We start from the raw sequence: 23,881 nt of genomic DNA on the forward strand, positions 1-23,881 counted from the left end.
CCTTAATGATAATAATAATAAAGACTATTTGAAAATTTAAAAGTAGGCACTCCTTTCCTGAAAATACTAATTTCAGTTAGGTATGCCCTACACTTTTTGAATGGCCAACTCCATCCTTCTGTCTATTTTAACATCCAAATTAAATTCTATTACCTCTAAGATCTTGCTTGGAATAGATGCTTCTGCTAGGAGCACTTGAAGCCCTGTTTAAAGTTTTTTGTTCAGGCCCCTTTTTGAATCTTTACTAATTGGGAAATGTTATATATATTGGAGAAATAACTAGTTTTTCCATTAGACATAGTTCTAAGGCTTATAGTAGCTTTAGAGGCCCTGGATAATGTTCTAATTTCTTTTCAAATTAGCTGAAACAGCTACACACATACACACACACAACACACATGGTGCGCGCGCACACACACACACACACACACACACAAGAAAATGCTTGTGTAGCAACCATTGAATGCATGCCCTGTCTAAGGCACTGTCCATTTCCTCGTTTAATGCTTAGCACATCCCTATAGAATAGGTACTACTAGCATACGCTGGGGTTGATAACGGCATCTGAGGTCTAAAATTTAAGCAGTTTGGTTCATCCTCTCCAAGTCAAAGAAATAACAAAACAAATGCAGAACACCCAAGCTACTCCAGCACCATCCAAGTATAAGGGAAAGTGACAGAGGGAAAGTGGAAAGTGCTTGCTGTCTCAGCTGACCCGATGGTTAAAATAGCTTACTTTTGCCGACTATACAAAAACACAGGACCATGTGAGTGTATTTAGAAGGCTCCTGCCAGGGCCTTGCAGGGGGACTGGGAAAGATGTATTGGCGCTTACACTTGAATTATCTTCACAGAAAATCTGTGTCCTGACATAGATGCATGTCATAGATCAGGAAGAAAGCATAGGAACTTGTCACAGTTTCTAAGAAGTGCTATAGTGCCCATATCATATTGAGGTCTGTTTTTCAGGGTGATGGTATGCACACTTTTCATGAGAAATAGAAGCTTTAATGCTTCCTTAAATAAGCAAGCGTTTTAAAACTTCACTGGCAACGCATATATTCTGATTATGACCAGGCTGTAACTCAATTTATTTGAGTGCTTGGTCTGATTCTGTTCTCTGTGCCAACAGGAATAAATTTGTCTAATTAGTATACAAAAGGTGAATAACTGCTGTGGATTCTTAAAGAAATTTAAGCTCAATAGCAAATGCCATAGATTGATATAATTTTATTTTCCTTTGAAAAAGCCAATCTGTGCTGTAAATATCACTTTGCATACTTTTTGCAGTTTCAGAGAAGTTGCAATTTAAGTATCAAGACAAGAAGTTGTTTTGATCCTTGAATTGTATATTACAAAGAATCTAACAAAGCAGTTATCCTTAAGTTTGTATGAAAATACATGCATAATAGAAAATATCATACTAAGAAGTAAAGGGGCAAATGATCCAACAAGCTAAGACTGAATAGGAATGAAATAACAAAATGTAACTTTATGCTGGAAAGTACATTCTTTTGTCCCTAATAAATAATGTGTCCTTGTTTCCAACACTTAATAATTCTCTGTATTTTTTTCTGTTTTGTTCATTTAGGTTTTTCTTATAATTTTTTTTTTTTTTTTTTTTTTTTTTTTGCTTTTTAGGTCACACCAGCGGTGCACAGAGGTTACTCCTGGCTCATGTACTCAGTAATTACTCCTGGCGGTGCTCGGGGGACCATATGGGATGCTGAGAATCGAACCCAGTTCAGCCACGTGCAAGGCAAACACCCTACCCTCTGTGCTATCACTCCAGTCCCATAAATAAAAATTTATTTGAAATGTTTAAATATAAAATAAATCTTTAAATAAAATAAAAGCATAGCTGTACTCTTCATGAAAGTTCTGGAGAGGAAAGACTTTGTTCTTTGAAAAGATCAATCATCCAAAAGCACCAGATTGGGTTGGTGACGTGGCTAAAATGGTAGAGTACATTCTCACATGCAGAAGGTCCTGGGTTCAGTCTCTGACAATGGCCCTGGTCTCCCCCCCCCCACCCCCGGCCACCACAACAAAATGGGTAGCAAGCTTGAGATGATGGAATTTTGTTGTTAAATTACTTACATCTTGGTCCTTCAGCTGGCTTCTTGGATGTGTGCACTGACACGTGGAGTGTTTATCAATCTCTGGGACAAGATATGGCTTGGTTCCTAGAAGAAATTTTGGAACTGGATAGAAATCTACAAATTAAGCATAGCTATTACCCAGTGAATAGTTGAAATGAGTGAAGCTGTTCTTTGTTTTAAGCCTGACTGATAAATGTAGATTTAAATTGGTTTATTTTAGAGTGCAGTTTTGAATAAGATGCAGAACTTCAATTAGATCCCTGTAACAAGAAGACATATGAGAGTAATCAGCTAATTTTCTCTAGATGTTAAGTTCTTTACCCAAAGCGGTTTGGAATGTTATTTGAGGGGCATGAAAAATGTCATAAACACCATGAAAGATAATATCTGTACAGGACTCTGCTTATTATATTCTCTTTCAGACAAAAAAAAGGTTTCAGGGTGTTATATAAACCAATTTGGTAAATTATTACATCCCTAGCATAGCCCCAACAGGATTGCATTTTATTTCTTTGTTTATTTGTACTGTTTTCTTCCAAAAGGACTTACTATGGTTCACAATGAAAGACAATTATTTTTAAAATAAATAAAATTTCAAAAACCTCTTGCTGAGATAAAGAATAGCACTTGAGCACAAAACTTCCTCAATAGTAAAATGAAAGAGGCAAAATGAAGATTTTCATAATTTCAATTGTTCGGTGGAAAGAATCCTATCGTCGTATTTGGGAGAAAGCTTTCCTGGCACAAGCTTTAGGAGACTCTGTCAGAGGGTCATTCATTGAAGAACATTCAAAATTCTAACTTAAGAGGGAGACCGCACAAGAATAGTTTGGGTTTTTTTTTGGTGACAGGCGGAACGAATAATGATTTTAGAGAACAGGTTTGAAATTCCTATTGTTTAAAGTAGTAACAAGACCAACAGAGTTTGGTTTTTATATGTATATGTGTATTTAAATTCTGGCCTTTGAAGACAAGTAAGGGATATAATAATCAAATTTTGGTCACAGTTTCCATCTCTAAAAACAAGTGTCATTTAAAGTACATATTTCCTAGGGTGCTAGAGAGGACAAGTGGATTAAACTCTTGAAAATGTCTCCCTGCTTTCAGTGCTAATGAAATTGCCATAGCTGTACTTAAAGTATGAATATGTATATGTAGTTTTTCCTCCTCTCCCATTTATTTTTCTTTAATGTAAACCAACTCAAATACTTTGCGAAAGAATGTGTGTTGTATGGGTCTGACACAAAGCAAGCAATGGAGATGAACCATAAATAGTATTACTGTTATGGTTTCTCCCCAACCTAAATCTATCAAAACATAACAAAACAGCCAGTTTTGGAACTAGGTGTGGTAGTGAAGTGGTTATACAGTCCTCTTGTCCTTAATAGGTAAAGCTTTGAGGAAGACAAGGAATAAATGGCTGTAGCTAAAAGCACCTGCCTTATAAGCATGAGCCATGAGTTTGATCCCTATGCACCAAGCCTTGTCCCACTCACTGTTGTTTGGGTCTTCCAGTGCTGCAAAGCCATGTGTGAAATATGGTGCACTGCAGCCAGGTTGTTGCACAGCACAGCAGTTAAAGGTAGACAGCCCCAGGTGACCAGTGCAACTAATGATGTCGGCCCAGGGGTTCCAGCTCCACCCACTGTGAGCACCAGCCAAATGCTCATGGCAACAGCAACCAAGGGAAAGGAAGAGAAAAACACACATAAAAATTAAAATACACTAAAAAACATTTTATTTGTTGTATTCCCTTTTATTATTTGCCCATAATCTCATCCATAACGTCAATTGCCTGACTTGAGATCACAGTATCAGGACCCACTTCTCCCAATTAACCATCATCAAATTAGCTACCTGTGTCTGTCATCTCCTGTTACCTTGCTGAATTTCTTATAAGTTTGTGAGAACGAGTGCCTCACCTGTTAAAGCAAACTCCCTGAGCCAGAAATCTAGGTTGGTAGTGGGGGAATAAAAGTAATGTAAAGGGAGAGTGTCTGAAAGGAGATGGCTCAGGGTGGGGGTGGGGGTGGGGGGTTGGAGACATTGAGAGCAAACCCTCATGCAGGTCCAACATACCCCCTGCCAACCTTCTCTGCTCTAGCCCCACTCTTTCAACCTCCCATTTGGTTGCAGTGAACTGCTGTCTGATCAGATCTTCATTTCAATTTCCTTCTCTTTCTCTCGCTCAGTAATCTAGTTTCTCTTTTTGTCATTGCTGTCTTGTGTTTTCTGCACCTGTCTCCATTCATACTTGTCTTACAGCCTTCATTCACGTCTCATCTTATAGTCGTCCATCCCTTCACCTTTTGTCTCTTCCTTTTGACTGTCTGAGCTTTCTCCTCTGTCCTTGCTTTTTTCTCTTTCTTACCAATCTTCTTATCTGTTGCCTAGAGTCATTTCGGGGCAAAGCAAGATATTAAAATTGATGCTACCTGATTCCCTATAGTCCATCATGAACCCAGAATCCTGCACTAATATTCTCAGTTGAGCTAATGGATCCCGCAAAAGAGCAATTTACTTCACTCTCAGTGGTGATATTAAGACCATTATTTAATTTATTCCTACAGCTACTGCACTCAGTGTTGCCAGAGGCATCTTGTGCAGATGGAGAAAGAAGCCAGTAGATTAAGGAACTGAACTGAGGTCAAGCCAGAGGGAGTAGAGTGGGCCGAAATGGGACCTAGGTTCCTTAAATCTTTGAATATATTATTGTAACTAATGTACTTAATTCACAGCCTCCAATGTTCTGTGGAGGGTGAAAAATAAAATAAAACCAAAGGAAAAGTGAATTTTTGCTTCCAGTTTCTGACTGTGAAAATTTTTCAGTTTGTTTTACACATTTGCCAGTGGACTTTATCCAGGGTCTCTAACATACTGTGTAACTGAAAATAATATGTCAACTGGATAATTAATTTCAATAACAACAGCATCCCTAGGGGTCCCTTCAGGTACCTAATCTGGTATAACCTAGTTCTCACAAGAGAAAACAAAAGTGGCTATCGCTATGGCAGCTCTAGCCAACAGACACATTTCTGTCCACGATTTCCCCACTGGAATTTAAAGAAACTGAGGGCCCCACTCTCCAAAGAGACACAGTCTGCAGCTCTGACAGGCTTCTCTGTGTCATGCCCAAGAATGTATTGGGTTTGGGTGTTCTGTTTCATCTCAGAATTTTACCCTCAAAGAGCTGACCACATCTTTGATACCACCTCAATTAAGCAAAACTAGTGTGATCAGAGAATTTCATTCTACCTACCCAGGCTAGCTTGTCCTGGACTACAACAATGAATCTAAACTCAATAGGATACCCTCCCCCAGCCCCCTGAAAGAGAAACATAGTTGTACAGGTGACCTTCAGGTGGGGTGATCAAAGTCAACTGATAATTGGCTTAAACAGCTTCCTCACTGGACTCTTGCCTGGACCCGTTGCTCTGCTATAATTGCTGGCTGCTAAACTTTCTCGCTCTGGCTTGGGGAATTGCACTAGGATGTTGCTTACACTGTGTTGCTACTGCAGAGGACGCTTTGACAAAGCTGGGTTTTGACTGGTGCTATGCCAGACCCTTACCAGGCATGCTGAAGGCATGCACTGTGTAGCCCAATCACTGCAGGGCACTTGGCTCCTTTACTCCATGGGCACAGATGGAACACTTTTATAGTCCTGTTTCAGATTTTACCACTCACGAGATAAATAGCTGTTTGTTTGTTTGTTTGTTTCTGATAATTATCCAAGTTCCATCATACTGTATGGTCCTGTGTCTCTATAGGGCACGATCCATACCACCAACTCCAAACTTCTCTCATTTGCACTGAGATCCCAAGATTTGATTTTCACATTATCACTGACCTCTGTGGTACCACTGATTCCTTCAGCATGAAGGTGTCCTTAGGTTGACAACCTTCAACAGAAGCCAGGGCCATCCCAGATGCGTTCACTGGATCTAGAGTGTTCCTTTTGTTTATGCTTTGCAAAAATCTTTATCTTATACATAGATGCTTAGTTAGAAATTTTATAGGGTGGTATCAGAATTTAATTTAGTTAATGGGTATAGATTTTCAATACATTTGCACATCTTTAGAAAACAAAAAATTTCAGATAAATAATATACATCGGGGGTGGAGTGATATTACAGCAGGTAGAGCATTTGCCTTGCATTTTGATCCCTGGACCCTTAGGTCCCATGAGCTTTGGTGGCAGTGATCTCATAGTGTAGAGCCAGGAGTAAGCCCTCATCACTGTCACTAATTTAGCAAAAAGAGAGTAAGAGATTACAAAAAAAAATCATAGAAACTTTCAAATGACTACATAGATTTGTGGTCAGGGTTGTGATGGGGCAGTCGATACCTATGTGAAGGGAGGTTTGATGGGAAGATTTATGGGTAAGCATAAAGTGGGGTAAAAATGTACGTGTCATCATTATTAGATTTTTCATTCTGTCATCAACTAATATTGAGTGCTGACTCTATACAAATGCTAAGGATTGAACAGTTAGCAAAAAAGGCTCATCATCCAAAGTTTACATCATAATACACTTTCAAAACATGATCAGAATGATTTTAAAGACTTGAGTTACTCTCCCTCCAAATTAATTTATTATTAACTAAAGTTTTCTATTTCTGTCTTTATTTTTGTTCCTATCAAAAATATTAGATTAAACTTTAAACCTACATTCCTAACACCTTTGCATCTGATTTTTCAAAGGCTCAATGTTAATTACTACTCATATATATGTAGTAATATAAATTAGCAATGATATTTAGCCTAAAAGATAGAGGAAATGTGTTGCTCTTTCTATTTCAGAGCCTTTTTGGTGACTTAAAGTAAAACAAAAAAACAAAATACAGCCATAGTAGTTGTTCTTAAACAAACAGATTCTTCAAATTAGACATTTTTAAATTGCTGCTTAAGAAAAAGGGTTACTTAAAATATTATCTTCTTCAGTCACTGACACAAGAATGAGGCTACATATTAATTGTTATTTTGTTCTTAGCTCCCTTATGTTAAATATCTATACTCTGGTCGACTAGTTTCCAAAGATCTTGAGAAATTAATCAGCATTTTATGGAAAAGGGGAACTCCCCAATCAAAAAAGTATGCAAATAATTTAGTAAAGGGCTGGAGCGATAGCACAGCGGTAGGACGTTTGCCTTGCATGCAGCCAACATGGCCGACCCGAGTTCGATTCCTCCGCCCCTCTCTGGAGACCGGCAAGCTACCGAGAGTATCTCGCCCGCACGGCAGAGCCTGACAAGCTCCCCGTGACGTGTTCGATATGCCAAACACAGTAACAACAAAATCTCCAATGGAGACGGTACTGGGCCCGCTCGAGCAAATCGATGATCAACGGGAGGGCCTTCTTAAACAACTTTTTAGAGGCTATTTTAGAGGTGTCAGTTCTTTGTTGGTCTCCATGATAACGTGAGGTGATGTTATATGATTACACATCAGAACAGCATAGCAGTAACATAACACAACAATAACATTACATAAGATTAACATAACAAACATAACAAAAACATTACCCAATGCTCATTCTCTCTTCTTTTAGTAATAATATCCTGATTGCCCTTTGGCCATTGTTATTTCTCCCCCATTCTTAGTTTTTAAGCTTTAGAAATACTCAGAGATGAGCTGGAATAATAGTACAGCAAGTAGGATGTTTGTCTTGCACATGGCCAACCCTGGTCCCCCATGCACCACCAAGAGTAATTCCTGAGTGCTCAACCAGGAGTAAACCCTGAGCATCGACACGTGTGGCCCCCAAACAAAAATAAAAACAATCAAAAAGTCCAATAACCACTTCTCCAAAGAAAAATAGCCTTGTTGTATAGCAGTTGTTCATTTTCATGATGTAAATACTTGCACCCTGGTCAGTTTCAAATTCCCAAGGGGCAATCACTAAATGCAAAGTAGAGAGGAGATACACACCATCAGCTCCTGGGCGCGGTCAGCTCTGACCCAGACAAGGGAATCAGACCGTGTCTCCTGGGCACGTGACGCAAGCAAAACTAATTCCTTAGCCTTCATTCCTTGAAATTTGGGGAAGACTGTCGCGAACAAGGCAGCATCTTTAGCTGAGTTTGCTCTGAGGAAGGAGCTCATTCTGGGTTCTCTTTGCCGTAGGTTTCAGCTTGAAAAACTTGAAAGGCTGAAAAGGCAGCCATCTCGAGGAGAGAAAGCAGAGCGGAGAGATGGCAAAGAGCAAGTTCTAGGTCACTGTGTGAGCTCTGGATCCGCCCAGGCGGCTGAACCGCTGCTCCGCAGTTCCAATGAACCTAGAAGTCCCCTCCCCTTCTTCCTCTCGTTTATTTTTACTTAAGTAAAAGAAAATGTCTATTTGTTTTTCTTTAGTTAAACCTGTTTGAATTGGATTCTAATCCACTGAAAGGATAGCACAGTGCCGTTTTAAATTTTGTGCTACTTTTTTTTTTTCAGAGTTTCTCCTGGGATGACTATTCCCCAGAGCACCTTGAGAATTGCTGTCTGAGCTCATCCCCCCCCCCCCCCCCACCACACACACACACTTCACAGGATAGTGGCACTGAAGGACTTCCTTTCTTTGTCTTTACATAGAAACCGGAATTGGTTACTGTCTTCTAACCCCTGATATGACGGTGCTGTTCAGACTCCACATAAGGAAAACAAAACTCATTTTCTACTGAAAGTACACTAAGTCCCAAATTGTCATTAAATCATGTAGCAATTATGAGCAAGCCTAGGGAGAGAGCAGCGTTTAGAGTAGAACACAGTTTTCATCATCACACAGCTGCTCTTGTTATAGAAAGAAACAGATGAGAACATGAACATATAAGCAAATAAGACAACAATATCAAACTGGAAATAAGTGCTTTGGAAAAGTATTTGGACACCAACTATTACTGTTCTTCTGAACTAGCTAATTGAAAAGAAGGGTGCCCTCTGAGAAGAACTTTTCTAGGACCAAACAGATAGTCTAATGGGAAGGAGATTTGACTTGCATGCATGCAGCCTACCCTGGTTCAATCCCTCACACCACATATAGTCCCTTCAGCATCACCAGGAGTGATCCCTGAACACTGTCAGCTATTGCCTAAAACAGAATAATAAACAAAACAAAGAAGTTCTGAATCAGGGATTCTTAAAAAAAAAAGAAGAGAGCATTTTTTTTTTTTACTTTCAGGGTCATACCACCACTGGTAGGGTCATATGGAATGCCAGGTATGAAACTTGGGATGGCTGCAGGTAAGGCAAATGCCCTACTGGCTGTACTGTTGCTCCAGTCCCCTGGAATCTTGAGCATATCGAGGTAACCCATAGGTGTGTGACTGACATGTTCCAGAACTGTAAGATCAGTGAGACTGGAGCATGGGGAAGTCAAAGTGGTGTCTAGGAATTAGTGGAGCAGGGAAGGCACAACAGCACATATGATTCCTGTTGTACACTGTAAAAAGCAGATTATCTGTGATCAAAAGAGATGCAAAGGGGTTGGAGAGAAAGTTCACTGGGTAGGGCGTTTGTCTTGCAAGCAGTCAACCTGGGTTTCATCCTCACCATCCAATGTGGTCTCTGAGCACTTGTCAGGAACAATTCCTGAAAACAGAGCCGGGAATAAGCCTTGAGCACAGTTAGATGTGCCCCCTCCAAAAGTAACAAAGAAAAGAAAAGCAGGGGCCACTGACACACCCATGACAGCGTCCAAAAGCAAGACCAATGTTGCTCAGATCACCAAACTTCTAGCTACCTTCTCCAGGTATTTGCTTTGCTTTGTCCTCTCTTTCTCTTGCCATATTTCTGAACACCTGTGAAGTTTGTTTCTAGAATCCATTACATAAGCCTTGGAAGTAAATTGGGTTTCCCAAGATAGAGGCTCTAAGACAGATTTTAGTGTGGAAAAGGCCCATTAGGTGTGCTCTGAGGATTAGCAGTTTGTCAGAGAGGAAAAAAGAAAGCAGGGGTGGGCAGTAAAAAAAAGGTTCCACTTCTAGATCAGTGAATTTTAACACACAGGTGACTCTTGGAGCTATTCTGAGCTGTGGGGAGATTTTTGGGTCTTCATCCCCTCCCAGTAGCAAGTTATTCAATGCCAATAACCCTCAGCAAGAGGGTATACTCTTGGGTGAAAGAGCACAAGAATTGAAGACTCTCTGTAGCACATTCTCAGGGACCCATATTATAATACTTTTATTCCTAATGGTGGTATGGACACAACTTCATTGTACCATCCCTTTTATTTTCTCCCAGAAATTGCCCCATTTTTCTCATAAAGGCCCATCATACCATCTCTAGAATTATAATCCAAAGTAAAACTCAAATTGCTTCTTATTGCCTGGAGGGCTATATTTGGACTCTTTCTCACAGTGTTTAGAGCCTTCCATAAGTCAAAGCCCACCACAAACTCACAATCTGAACAGGTTCAAAACACCCTTGACACCAAGTTACTGTGTAAATCAGAAATGCTCTCTTACCTCTTTATTTATCAAAATCCTGTTGATATTTATCAACTTCTTTTGGTTTGAGGCCACTCCCAGGCAGGCATGACTCAGGGTCATCCTGGCAGTGCTCAGAAAAATATGTGCTGCTGGGGATTGGATCTGACCTCCCACATACAAATCAGGTGCCCAGCCTGTTGAGCTCTCTCTCTCTCTGGCCTCCGAATCTCATTTTTAAAGGTTCAAATTCTCCATTCCTCATTCCTCAGAGCTCCTAATGTAGGATTTATTTCATTTCTCCCTGGAGTGAGTTATTTATTTCTAGGGAGCAATGAGAGTAGGAATGAGATCCTTATCATTTTACCCTCCTTGGTCCCTAATAGCATTTGCTAGAGATGGGCCCCCAATAAATTCTGGGTGACTTGGTCTATTTTAGCTTTCACTGAGGACAATATTCAGAGGTTTGGCACTACAGTAGGAAAAGTTAAAAGCAGGGCTTCTGGATTCGAACTACCTTGGAAATGGATTTGGCTTGCTTATTTACTTACTTGATCCATAGACCTGGGTAAATTTAACATACTAAGCCTGTCTGTCCACCTGTAACATCAGGATAATGACCTCTTTATTTAGGTTGTTGTCAGGATGAAATGTATTTATATAGACGGAATATTTTGATTTTTTCTTTTGTTTTGGGGGGCACACCTGATGATACTCAGGAGTTATTCCTGGCTCTGCACTCAGGAATCTCTTCTGGCAGTGCTCAGGGGACCATATGGGATGCCAGGAATAGAACTTGAGTCAGCCACATGCAAGACAGATGCCCTACCCACTGTACTATCACTCTGGCCTCAAGCAGAGCAATTTAAATAACGGCTGCCACTTAATCATCAGTGTTTACTGATGAAAGTACCTTGAGATTCTCAGGGGCCTTCTTCACATCACTATTGCCCATATTGCCCCATGCTGATCTGTTCTCATAAAAACTTCCTCAGTAGCTCTTGCTAAAATTCAGACAGCCAATGAAAGAACCTCATACAGCTCTGCAGAGAAGAAATCTGTTAATAGAGTGCTTATTTTTTCATAGGAGCATGCCTTTAATTGCAAAACACTATCTCTGTACTTTTCTGGGGCTCTTTCAGTCTGGCCTGGGACCTGATTTTATAATGAAGATTGTGCACTCTTCCAATGTTGCGAGAAAAAAACAACAACCAAAAAGCACAAAGCATTACATTTCTAAATGAAAAAAACTTTAGGCATCGTGGAACTTTAGACATCACCTGGTCCAGGAAACACACCAAGGGATTGTAGGACTTGTCTAATTCATACAAACTTATGCAAGTTTATAAAGAACAAGACTACTCAATAAATTTTATCTTACCCAAAGATATTATTTTCTCTAGTATGTACAATTCCAACAAAAGTAGATCAACTTGCTAAATTTCTATGGAACAAAAATAAAGAAATCTTATTTATCATGCTTATTGCTTGATTTCAAATTTATATTCTATTTGATTCAATGCTTATGGGCCTCATCATTACTATTCTTGTAAGAACAAACAGATGACATAATTATTCATTCACCGATGTATGAATTACTCAATAGATATTTGTGAAGTGTCTTTTATGTACCCAGTATGAATAAAAATTATAAAATTTAAAAATAAATAAGTCCTCGTATTCCTGACTGTATCGCATCTCTATCTGCTGGGTAGCCCAAATTCAAGCAACTCCAAAAAGTGGTTCCTGAATTGATTTTCAGTAGTCAATAGTTATATAGTCTTAATCACAAAGTTAGTGTTGGATTCAGAGCAGAGTTGTAACTATCATTAAGTGAAGATGGTTTCCTTAAGACAAATACTATGCTCTGGTCTCCTTCTCCTTTCCTTTTGAGAATTGAGCTCCTCAAAGCCAAGACAAAAAAAAAATTCATCTTATAAAACTCTATAGTAGTACATCATGAAATTATAACAGTGTTAATGCAGATGTTATGTTTATATAAAATAGTATTGTTGGGGTTTCTTGTGATTTGGGTTTGGTTTAGTTTAATTTGGGGGGCACACCTGGCAGTGCTAAAGGATTTTGATGGTGCCAGGAATTGAACACTGTCCTCCCTCATATAAAGCCTGTGCTCAGTCCTTTGAACTATCTTTCTGATCCTGGAATGTTAACAAATGTTAGGTGGGCACACAATCTTTGTCTAATCGATTTGGAAAATTCTGGGTGGCGCAATGTCAAACTTTTAACTTTAAACATACTAATATGCATCATGGGTCTCTAAGCAGAGGATAAATATTTGATGTAAATCAATATCGGAACCCTTAGATACAGTTTATTGTCCATGAATATGTCAAAAACCAAGGCTGAATCAGTTGGCGTCTATGATCCATTGGGTATTTTTTTTTGGTTTGTTTTGTATTTAAACAAGAATTCCTTTACAGACTAGAGAGATAGTACTAGGGGATGAGGCACTAGCCTTATATGCAGCCGACCCTGGTTGGAACCCCAGCACTACAAAAGGTCCTTTGTCAATCCCCAGAATTGCCAGGGGTTTCTTACAAGCATAGATTTGGAGTAGCCTCTGAGAACAATGGAGTATGGTCCCATTCTGTCCCACCTCCCCATTCCCCAAACAAACCAAAGAAAAATCACTCTATAGTTTAAGCCTACTTATATTTAGACATTATAATATTTTATGTGTTTAGTATTACTTTTATACTGGAAAAATAGCCAACCAAATATATCTGTTTAAGGCTCTGATCTTTACTTGAAAGTTGTTATTAAAGTGCCCCTCACCATGTGTGCTACCAGTGCTCATCCAAAGCTCATGCAGACATTTTTCTCCATGACAGCATTCCTTTCCTGCAGCTCTGAAAGTTTTCAATTCTTCCTGGGTGCTTCATAAAGTCTCAAGCTTTAGGGCAATGGTTACAATCCATGAAATTTTTGCCTGCTGCTAAACTGAAATGAATTTCCCTTCATTGTTAACATTAATGACCTCTTACAATGTGCTTGCTCTGTGTCAAACACAAATGGTTTTATTGAAAAACTTCTATTTCAAGTTCTTTCTCATTGTCACTGGTCTAAATGGTCTCACCCTAGTCTAAGTGGCCAGCATTTTTCTCTCAGTCTGTTTTGATGACCTTCTAATCATTCATGTCCATTCATTGTGCATACGAAAGCAACCAAACCCCTTCCAGTACTCCACAAGTCCTTCAGAATTGGTTTCACACCTGGGGCTTTCAGGTTTGGAAGGTCAGCCTTCTCAGGGGATAAAGTCCTAGAGAATCAAGTCATGTGAATAAACTCATAAGAAGTGAATGGGCAATGCACATACTAAGATTAATTTAAAATATGAAGTGAACTAATCAAACCAACCAGATGTTTGTGTCAACTTGTTTGTGACATCTCTATGGAGGGGAGGCGATAAAAAGTCTTCACTGAGAGCATGTAGGTGGAATCAGATTGCCTGCATCTTTGACTCGGTCAGAACTGAGAGTGGGTAGGTAGATTCTTCTGTTTATTGATGTCTACTCCCCATCTGTAAAATGGGAGAAAAGGGCAATAATAAAACCCACTCCCTGGGTTGTTATGATAAAGATTGCATAGAGAATGCAAGTGTTCTGCACTGCTTAGAATGAACAGAAGTTTGTGAAAGATAACAACAAATACCAGTCACTGTTCCTTGAATGGAAATCTACATAAAGAGCTGAGTCAATATGTAAGCAGAGGAAATTAAATAATCTTAACAGGTTAATAGTTTGTGATTACCTCATAGCACAGCGGGTAGGGCGTTCGCCTTACAAGCAGCCAACATGGCCGACCCGAGTTCGATTCCTCCGCCCCTCTCGGAGAGCCCGGCAAGCTACCGAGAGTATTCGATATGCCAGACACAGTAACAACAAAGTCTCCAATGGAGATGTTACTGGGCCCGCTCGAGCAAATCGACGATCAACAGGAGGGCCTTCACCTTCACCTTTACCTCATAAAATACTATTATATATTATCCATTCAATGATGAAGGATATATTGAAACAATTTCTTACATTACTAGAATCAGTAGATAATAACTTATCCAGTGAGTATAAAAGAATTCATGGATGAAAACTAAAATGCAAACTCACAAATTTAACTTTATCTTTGAAAAATCAATGAGGACAAGGTGTTTTGTTTTGTTTGCCACCAATTCCCGGTCTTTGGCAGCTGAAGACCTCCGGAACCAGTCACAGCCATGCTGAAACCACTCTCCACACGTTCAGACGAGCCTCACGCATGAAGGAACCAGCAGAGGAACCCAGGCATGTGGGACTCGGGGCTGAGATCTCCAAGCTTGCTTGGATCGGGACTGGGCCTCCTCCATCCAGATCCCCATCTTCCAGTAGGTAGGCATTACACTCACCAACTGCCCCCAGCACCGTGTAATCCCATCAATGGCCAAGACCCAGAGACTATAAAACCCTGCCCCCAAAAGAGAATAGCGCAGAGTCTCCTGCCCCCACACCTGGCTGTCTTCACCGGGGTGCCTTGGAGGGGGGTGGGTTAAGTTTTTCTCCCTGCCCTGAGCAGAGCCCCAGCAGCTGAAGACCTCCAGAACCAGCCACAGCCACGCTGAGACCACTCTCCATATGTTCAGACGAGCCTCATGCATGAAGGAACTGGCAGAGGAACCCAGGCATGTAGGACCCGGGGCTGAGATCTCCAAGCCTGCTCGGATCAGGACTGGGCCTCCTCCACCCAGATCCCCCATCTTCCAGTAGGTAGGCGTTACACCCTCCAACTGCCCCCGGCGCCATAATCCCATCAAAGGGCAAGACCCAGAGACTATAAAATCCAGCTCCTGAAAGCGCACGTGGCCACATTCGCGGCCCTGAGATATCTTATCTAGTTCTTATTCTGAAGAAAGCAGCGGACTACCAAAAGTATTCTTCCCGCACAGCAGAGACTGGCAAATGCCCCGTGGTGTATTCAATATGCCAAAACCCAGTAACAATGATGGGTCTCATTCTCCTGACCCTGAAAGAGCCTCGAATGTGGCACTTTCTAAAATCTCAGGGCTAGGATGAAGGAGATATTACTGGTGCCTGCTCAAGGAAATTGATGAACAACAGGATGACAGTGACAGTGACAGTGATACCACCAAATCCCAGTACCCTACACATAGGCTGGAATTCAATCACTGGGCATTACAAAAATAAATTTAATTTTTATAATTTACAATTCCTATAATGGAAATCAATTGTAGGAGCTATGTATGGAAGCTACTGGATAACATATGAGAGAGTAAGTTGCAAATTCATACTTTTCTGATTCCTACCTCTGCATTTTACTACCCTATATGACTGTCACTGTCCTCCCATTATTCATCAATTTTTTTGAGCGGGCCCATTAACATTATGAGACTTGTTACTGTGTTTGGCATATCGAATATGTCATGGGGAGCTTGCCAGGCTTTGCCATGTGGGCGAGATACTCTCGGTAGCTTGCTGGGCTCTCCGAGAGGGGCGGAGGAATCGAACTCGGGTCGGCCATGTTGGCGGCTTGCAAGGCAAGCGCCCTACCCGCTGTGCTATCACTCCAGGCCGCAATATGACTAAGGATAAAAAAACTTGATCTTCCAAGCTAAGTTTCTCTATATACACATATCTTTCTTCTTAGCATAAACTACACTCTACTTGCTATCTATGTCATCATAGCCCTTTCCATTATTATGTCTGTGCATTTTAACTTATTCTTGAACCTATATAGATCTTTTGTATGATTTCTAAATGAGTTATTAATCTTGCTATATTATGCTAAAAAAAAGAATAGGCCATGCATGGGCTGGAGCGATAGCACAGCGGTAAGGCGCTTGCCTTGCACGCAGCCAACATGGCCGACCCGAGTTCGATTCCTCCGCCCCTCTTGGAGAGCCCGGCAAGCTACCGAGAGTATCTCGCCCGCACAGCAGAGCCTGGCAAGCCCCCCATGACGTATTCGATATGCCAGACACAGTAACAACGAAGTCTCCAATGGAGACGTTACTGGGCCCGCTCGAGCAAATCGACAAACAACGGGAGGGACTTTATTATGCTGTATTTCATTTGATTACTATTTCTTTTCTCTTTTACAATTTTGCAATTCTGTTCCTAGATGTGAACCTAACAGAATTATGTATGCATATCTATCCAAAAGCTATGCACTAGAATACAATACCAATAATCCCAAACTGGAATTATCTTAAATACATATCCAAGAATAAGTAAAATGTTTTATGTTTATATAGTGGCATGCTGTATAACAATGATAAGGAACTTAGGCCACTAATTTGCACATAAGGTTGTATCTCATAAACATGATGTTGAAGGGAACAAAGTCAAGCACATTCCATGTATAAGAAGTTCAAAAACAGGCAAACCCAATTTATGGTGTTAAGGCAAAGAAATACTGTCTACTCTTCAAATATTAGTGATTCGAGATGTGGTAAAAGGGATTCAGGGGTGGAAAGTACTTTTTTTTCTTAATTTGAATGAAATTATATATTGGAATGTAGCTTATGAACATTCACAAGTATGAAAATTTATAATAATTATACTACTTTACATAATATATCATACTTCACTGTTACATTTTTCGACTTAATATCTTTGTTTTATGACTTTACGGAGATGGGTTTAAAATGTATGCCACTATTCTATGTTCTACCCACTATTTGCCTGATGCAAACTTCCTATGCGCATACTGTCACTGTCACTGTCACTGTCCTCCCATTATTCATTGATTTGCTCGAGCGGGCCCATTAACATTGTGAGACTTGTTACCGTGTTTGGCATATCGAATATGTCACAGGTAGCTTGCCAGGCTTTGCACATACAAAACCTACTTTGTGAATTTTTAAAGCCTAAATAGGAATAAATAGTTCTTAATTGAGACATATAAAAATGTCTTTAAACATTGCTCCTCAGAAGCAAACTGACACCACTGAACTAAAAGGGCTTAGATGATTTCCCTAGTAACTTCTCCAGACTGCTTGCTCTCTCATCTCCTTCTACTCTGCCCCTCATACAAGCATGGATTTCCTTATTATTTTTAAAAAAATTATAATGGAGATAGCCTCCTTGATGTTCTTTGAATACTCTACAAATGCTCTCACCTTGTGATTCACACCTGATCCTTTTTGGCTCTTATGCTCTTCATTCAGGTACCTTCATGGCTCACTACCTATTTCATGGGTTTATTCAAACACCAACCTTTTGGTGAAACTCTCTAGAATTTTTATTAAAAATTTAATCCTGGATCAGAGAGGTACTACAGAGGTTAAAGTATTTGCCTTGCATGGAGCTGATCCAGTTAAATCCCTGACATGGCATGTGGTCCTCTGAGCACTGCAAAAAATGATCCCTGAACATAGAGCCAGCAATAAATCTTGAGCACAGCCAGAAATGGCCCAAGCCCAAAAGTTAAGATAAAAGTCTTAAAAAATTATTCATGATATATAAAATTTTTATTTATAATAATATATAAATTTTTACTCATAAATGTATTTGTTTCATTTTTCTCCAGAGTGCGTATTACTCTCTGGTGTATTATAAACTTTGTCATCTGTATCCCCTGTGAGAAGTAAGCCCTTTAGAAGGAAGACTTAATATCTTCATTACTCTATCTCTGTGTCTAGAACAGGTACTAGATATTCATTCCAAATTCTACCTTGTTGAATAAATGAATTAGTACAATACCTAGTCCAGCTTCCATATTTGACATTTGTATGAGGGCAATCAATAACTATTAGTTCCCTTTTCTAGCTTTTTGTGGCCAAGCATTGTTGTACCAATTTCTTCAGGGCTTAATCACTGTTTCTTCTGTTTTAGAGATCAGCTTGGAACTTCTGTCATCTAAGATTAGTGTCTTCTTAAACTCAGATAGTAGTATTACTCAAGTTTGCAGATCAGATCTACTTTAGTTGGTGATGAAGTGCTCTTGATACTGATTATTTAATTTCTTCCCACTACTTCTGGTCATGCTTAGACCATCCAACCAGGACATTAGGATCTGATATCACTATTTTAGTGCAGATGACCTGTCTGGATTGCCACCTTTCTCTACCACCTCTTTTTCCCCACATTGTGTCTATGTAATGTCCTCATCACTTCCTTCCAGCAGCACCTCCACCTTCTACCTTCCCAAAGGCTAAGATAGATCTTATATCCAGTTCTAATATGATCTCTCCACATCCCAAACTCCACAAAGCTTTCCTCTCAAAATCTTGCAGAAGGCTCAAAAGATTGCATCCTTTTTATCTGTTCATTTACTAAGGAACCTGAAATTGTGGCAGGCCATGAAAACCATGAAAAGCTTGCCTGAATTTTCTTGCTTCCACTTGACTGTAATGCGAGTCAGCACTTGGAGCCATAGAAACCTGACACCATTCAATAAGCAAACAACTGTAAATGCCAAGAGTCAACTTGCCTCTAGAGCCTCCAGTGAAGGGGAACCTGGAGTTAGTGTTGGTCATCATTTTTATTTTGTTAATATGACAGAAGACAGTTTCTGGCAGACCTCTCAACCATGTCAGCAGGGGCTTATCTGGATGCAGTAGTTAGTTGCCTTTATTAAGAAAACAATCAAGTAATCAAACACGTATTTCTACTGGAGAGTTTCACTTTTTAGCTTTAAGGCAGAAAGAGGGAGAAGTTGGGCAAAATCCAGACATATCTAGAGCACAAACTTGCAAAAATTGGTAAGGCAACACTCTGAAATTTGGGATTTTAACTATAAATAGATTCATGGTGCTCACAATTCCCAAATGCTCACATAAGCAAAATGACTGATCTGCAAAGAGATAAAATTTGTCTGAGATAAAATTGAAAATCCTTTATCAATCTATCTATGGAATCCATGATTTGCACTGACATTGATGACATAAAAAGATATTTGAAGTTATAAAAATTTCATGAAAAACCTCAAGGAATTCAAGGGCATCAGTTGAAAAGGCTATTATGATCTTGTTTTTGGACATCTGGCCCTAGTGCCCTAGTATCTAGCCAACTCATTCTCCTCCTCTCACATTCTGTCTTGTAAGTATTCTTATAAATCGCCTAAGGAAAGGGCTAACACAGACAAGGCCTCCATATCCTAAAACTTGTCAGCTGCTGAATACTATGTAATTGTTGTCATTCATCACCTTCACAGTGGTTAGGAGGCTGCAGGTGTCCACTCCCTGGCGAGGTCTATGTTTTTTTAAAGTAATACTCTTACTTCTGAAAAAAAAAATACACTGTTCCTACTGAGGAAAGTGAGGAAGCAGAGAAATAGTTCAGTTTGCAAGATCATATAAGTTGAAAATGGATTATATGTATCAGAGATATTTTTATGAATAATTAGATATTGAGATCCCAAGTTTGAAAGCTGTCAGCAATGAGATAGGCTTTATAGTTGCCCAAGTAAACCTTATTTCATTAATTGTGCTTCATTTAATATTTTGATTGTTAAATTAAAGTAGCTATTTATGTTTTAAGTCAAGTTTTTTTAAAAAATGATCTTATTTTTGGAATTTCCCAAATCTCTCATGAAGTACCAGGATATTTAGATCTTGGCAAAATTCCAAGTTGTCTCAAAAATAATAGTATTGCAAATCATCGTGATTAAAAAATTTTAAAAAAATACTCGGTCTTTCACTGAATAATGACATAATGCAAACCACATTGATTTTGTGTTGAGTCACTAATTAGTGAATTTACTGAATAGTAAAGTAAAGTAAAGGCCCTCCCGTTGATCATTGATTTGGTCGAGCGGGCCCAGTAACGTCTCCATTGGAGACTTTGTCGTTACTGTGTCTGGCTTATCGAATACTCTTGGTAGCTTGCCGGTCTCCAAGAGGGGCGGAGGAATCGAACTCTGGTCGGCCATGTTGGCTGCGTGCAAGGCAAACGCCCTACCCGCTGTGCTATCGCTCCAGCCCTTTACCTTTACCTTACTGAATAATAGTATACAAGATACCATGGTAGTACAGTATACAAAAATATGAGAAAAGAAGATAATTATATCAGAGGGATAAACAGCAGATTACTTCTTTAGGTAAAAGGAGTATCAGTGGAGAAATAACTTTACTTATAAACTCTCTTACTTTAAAATTATTCCATGATGATAAATAAAATAGCTTTATATTATTATAGGTAAAGAGAATGACAAAGAAAATTGCAAACTATTTTTGTATAGAGACTCTAGAATGAAAATCATGAGTGAGTTAATAAAAATCATAGTAAAAACTAAACTTTTCTTCCTTGAGATATTTTGAGAATTCACCATTATAAATATCACTGATTACAGCCTTTACTAATTAGCTTAAAGGGACAAGAGTTGCCAGCATTTTACTACTTAAATTTAATGTATCTGCAGAAGATCGACTTCACATGAAAACGAAATAACTGTGAATTTAAAAGGAAGTTAATAAGTATGCAAGATCAACACATATTGTGGAGAGGTTTTATTAAATGGAAAACACAATTTCTGTGATTGCAGTTAGACATTATTACAGTCTATAACATTAATTTCCTTCCTGACACCACTCCAAATACTTTGGAATAAATTTGTCTGCTGCATTCATTTGAGAACAAAAAATTCCCCTTTTGGTGGAAGGCACGGTCCAGCATGTGAGTCCCCTTCTCCACTAGATTGCTAACCCAATGTAGGAGAAATATCATCAACTTTATAGTGGACAGATAGAATTTTCCCTGCCTAATCCTCATGAGTCCCTTTGCTTCTAAATATAGTGACCCAATTTCCCTTTGGAGAACCTTTATGATGCAGGTAGCTGAATCACATGAACTAGTCCTAACCACAATCATTGGGTCAAAGATTGGCCTTACTTAAGTCAGACTGAAGAGATCCAGTTTTGAGATAATTAGATTAGTCACCAGCATCTTGTTCTTCATGGGACAGTCAGCTGAAAATAAGGCTAACATGAGGAAGAGCAAAGATGAGATCTGATATCTCTAGTTCCTGTCCCACATTCTCTATGTAATTACCTGCTAGTTCTTCCCATGAAGATCTATACAGCATCCTCATCTTATCTCTTGTATCCCCAGTTTTGACATCTTCCCAAAGAAAGACCTGGTCTCCAGTTCTAACATGTCCTGTCCTTTCAATCTGTCGATAGCACTGTAGTACTGTCCTCCCATTGTTCATCAATTTGCTCAAGTGGGCTCAGTAACATTGTGAGACATGTTATTAGTGTGTTTGGCATATCGAACACCTCAAGGGTAGCTTGCCAGGCTTTGCGGTGAGGGCGAGATACTCTCGGTAGCTTGCTGGGCTCTCTGAGAGGGGCAGAGGAATTGAACTTGGGTCGGCCAACGGGAAGGCAAACACCCTATCCTCTGTGCTATTGCTCCAATTTTCTCAAAATCACTGATATTTCAGTTTTGTAATCAATACATTTGTTTTTCTTACAATGATCTGAATTAGTTTGTCACAGCTAATCTTTCAACTTCATTATTAGCAGAAATAAATTTTTATTAGATTAGAATTGTATTTTTAGTTTTTTTGTCTTATTTTTAACATTTTTCAAATTAATGTGGGGGCACTTGGGTCACCCCAGTGGGGTTGAAGGACTATTTCTGATTCTAAGATCAGGATTGACCTCTGATGGTGTTGGTGGATTAAACCAGAGTTTGTCACATGCCAGGTGAGCACCTATTGCCTATAATATCTAGGTAAGATGATTACATTAGTGTTGAAGTTTACAGTACTGATGTACAAAGGTTTTTGTGCCCCACCATCATCAAAGTCCCTACAACCTTCCACCAATATTCCTTTATGACTTCTGGTCTCATATATTTGAAATAGCCACAGGTCATTTAAAGTGAGGCTTCTGAATAAGATAGACCTTAAAACTTGAGAGCATGACTTTGTGCACGAATTTTTTACCTAAAAGTATAAACTAAAAATGTGATAAATATATAACACAAGTGTCTGGTAATTCAAAATATACATCTTTATGGTTTCTCCTTGAATAAAATAGTTTTTAATTCTATGTGTATGATGGCTTTAATGCACACCACAAAAATATGGTTGACGAACAACCTACCTTGGTAATATCATGGGGCACTGATCTGCAATTTCAGAATCCCTGAGCTTACTCCAGGCCCACAGAATCAGATCTTTAGGGAAATAGGCTTGGAAGTGTCCATTCTTGCCAAGTTCATGTAACCTCTGGGCATAAAAGAATTGAGCACCATTTTTTAAAATCCTATGCATGTGCAATTTTTACATTCATCTTCAAGTGTTACTGCTTGAACTTAAATAAATAAATGTTAAGAACATATCAATAAGATTGAGACTAAATGAGTGTAACTGCAAAAAGCAGTGAAAGTCAGATAATTTAGGAATGCTTATAAGCAGATAGTCATCTGTGGTATCAAAAATGATCCAAAATATTTGTGATTTACAACTTTAAAAGTTAATTTCCTATGTATGTATATTTCCATCACAGGATGCTGCAGGACTCTGGACTACTGCAACATTCTCTTTGTGGAACATAGCTAATTTACAGTAGTGGGTAAAATAATAGGTGAACTATAGACTGGCTCTTAAAAGTATTTGCTTAGACATGACACACATTACCTGTAGTCATATTATGATGAGCAGTTCAGGTCACACCGTGTTTAGGTCACAGTAAATGATAATGCTAAAGAAAGGGAAAACTACAGAAAAGAGTAGCCAACATTTTGCACAGAAACATAATCTATCACATAGACAAAGTAGGTCACATGTTCTTAAAAAGAATGGAAGGACTCTGTGGTCAGGTTAGTCTAGGGACTGCTCATATTGTCCCCATCTCTAAAGTCTGCACTTAGCAATCCTGCACATTAGAACCTCTCAAATTCTACAATGGGGAAAAAAGATTGTTTAACCCTAATGTTTCTAAGTTCTATTTTCATGGAAATCTTTCTGAACACCATCCTAATTTGTTGTTCAGAGGAGGTGTCTGAGTTGAAGACAAATAGATATTTTCTTTTTCTAGTACAAAACTGCTTGTAGAATAGTTCTAGTAGAATATTGCATAATAAATTTGCATAGCTTCAAGCTACCCATATGTAGGAAAAAAATCTTGGTACACTACTAAGTCATCAAAGAAACCTGGGAAATTCTCTACGCATATCTTTAATATTAATCTAACTAGATATGAGATGTTGAAATTTAATAGTATTACTGGAGAGCACATAATCATCCAGTTCTTCCAGGTATGGAAGAGTTCCAGAAAAGGATTTTACTTTTAAATATTCTCATTACCATATTTGGAATTAAACTATTACTGTAAATTGAAGCAATGAACTTTGCCCTTCCCCTCTTTTTATTGGAAGCTGATATTTTCAAAGTTTATAAGCCATTCTGTA

This window comes from Sorex fumeus, unplaced genomic scaffold (assembly GCF_029834395.1).
Source record: "Sorex fumeus unplaced genomic scaffold, SorFum_2.1 ptg000015l, whole genome shotgun sequence".
NCBI classification, from domain to species: domain Eukaryota; kingdom Metazoa; phylum Chordata; class Mammalia; order Eulipotyphla; family Soricidae; genus Sorex; species Sorex fumeus.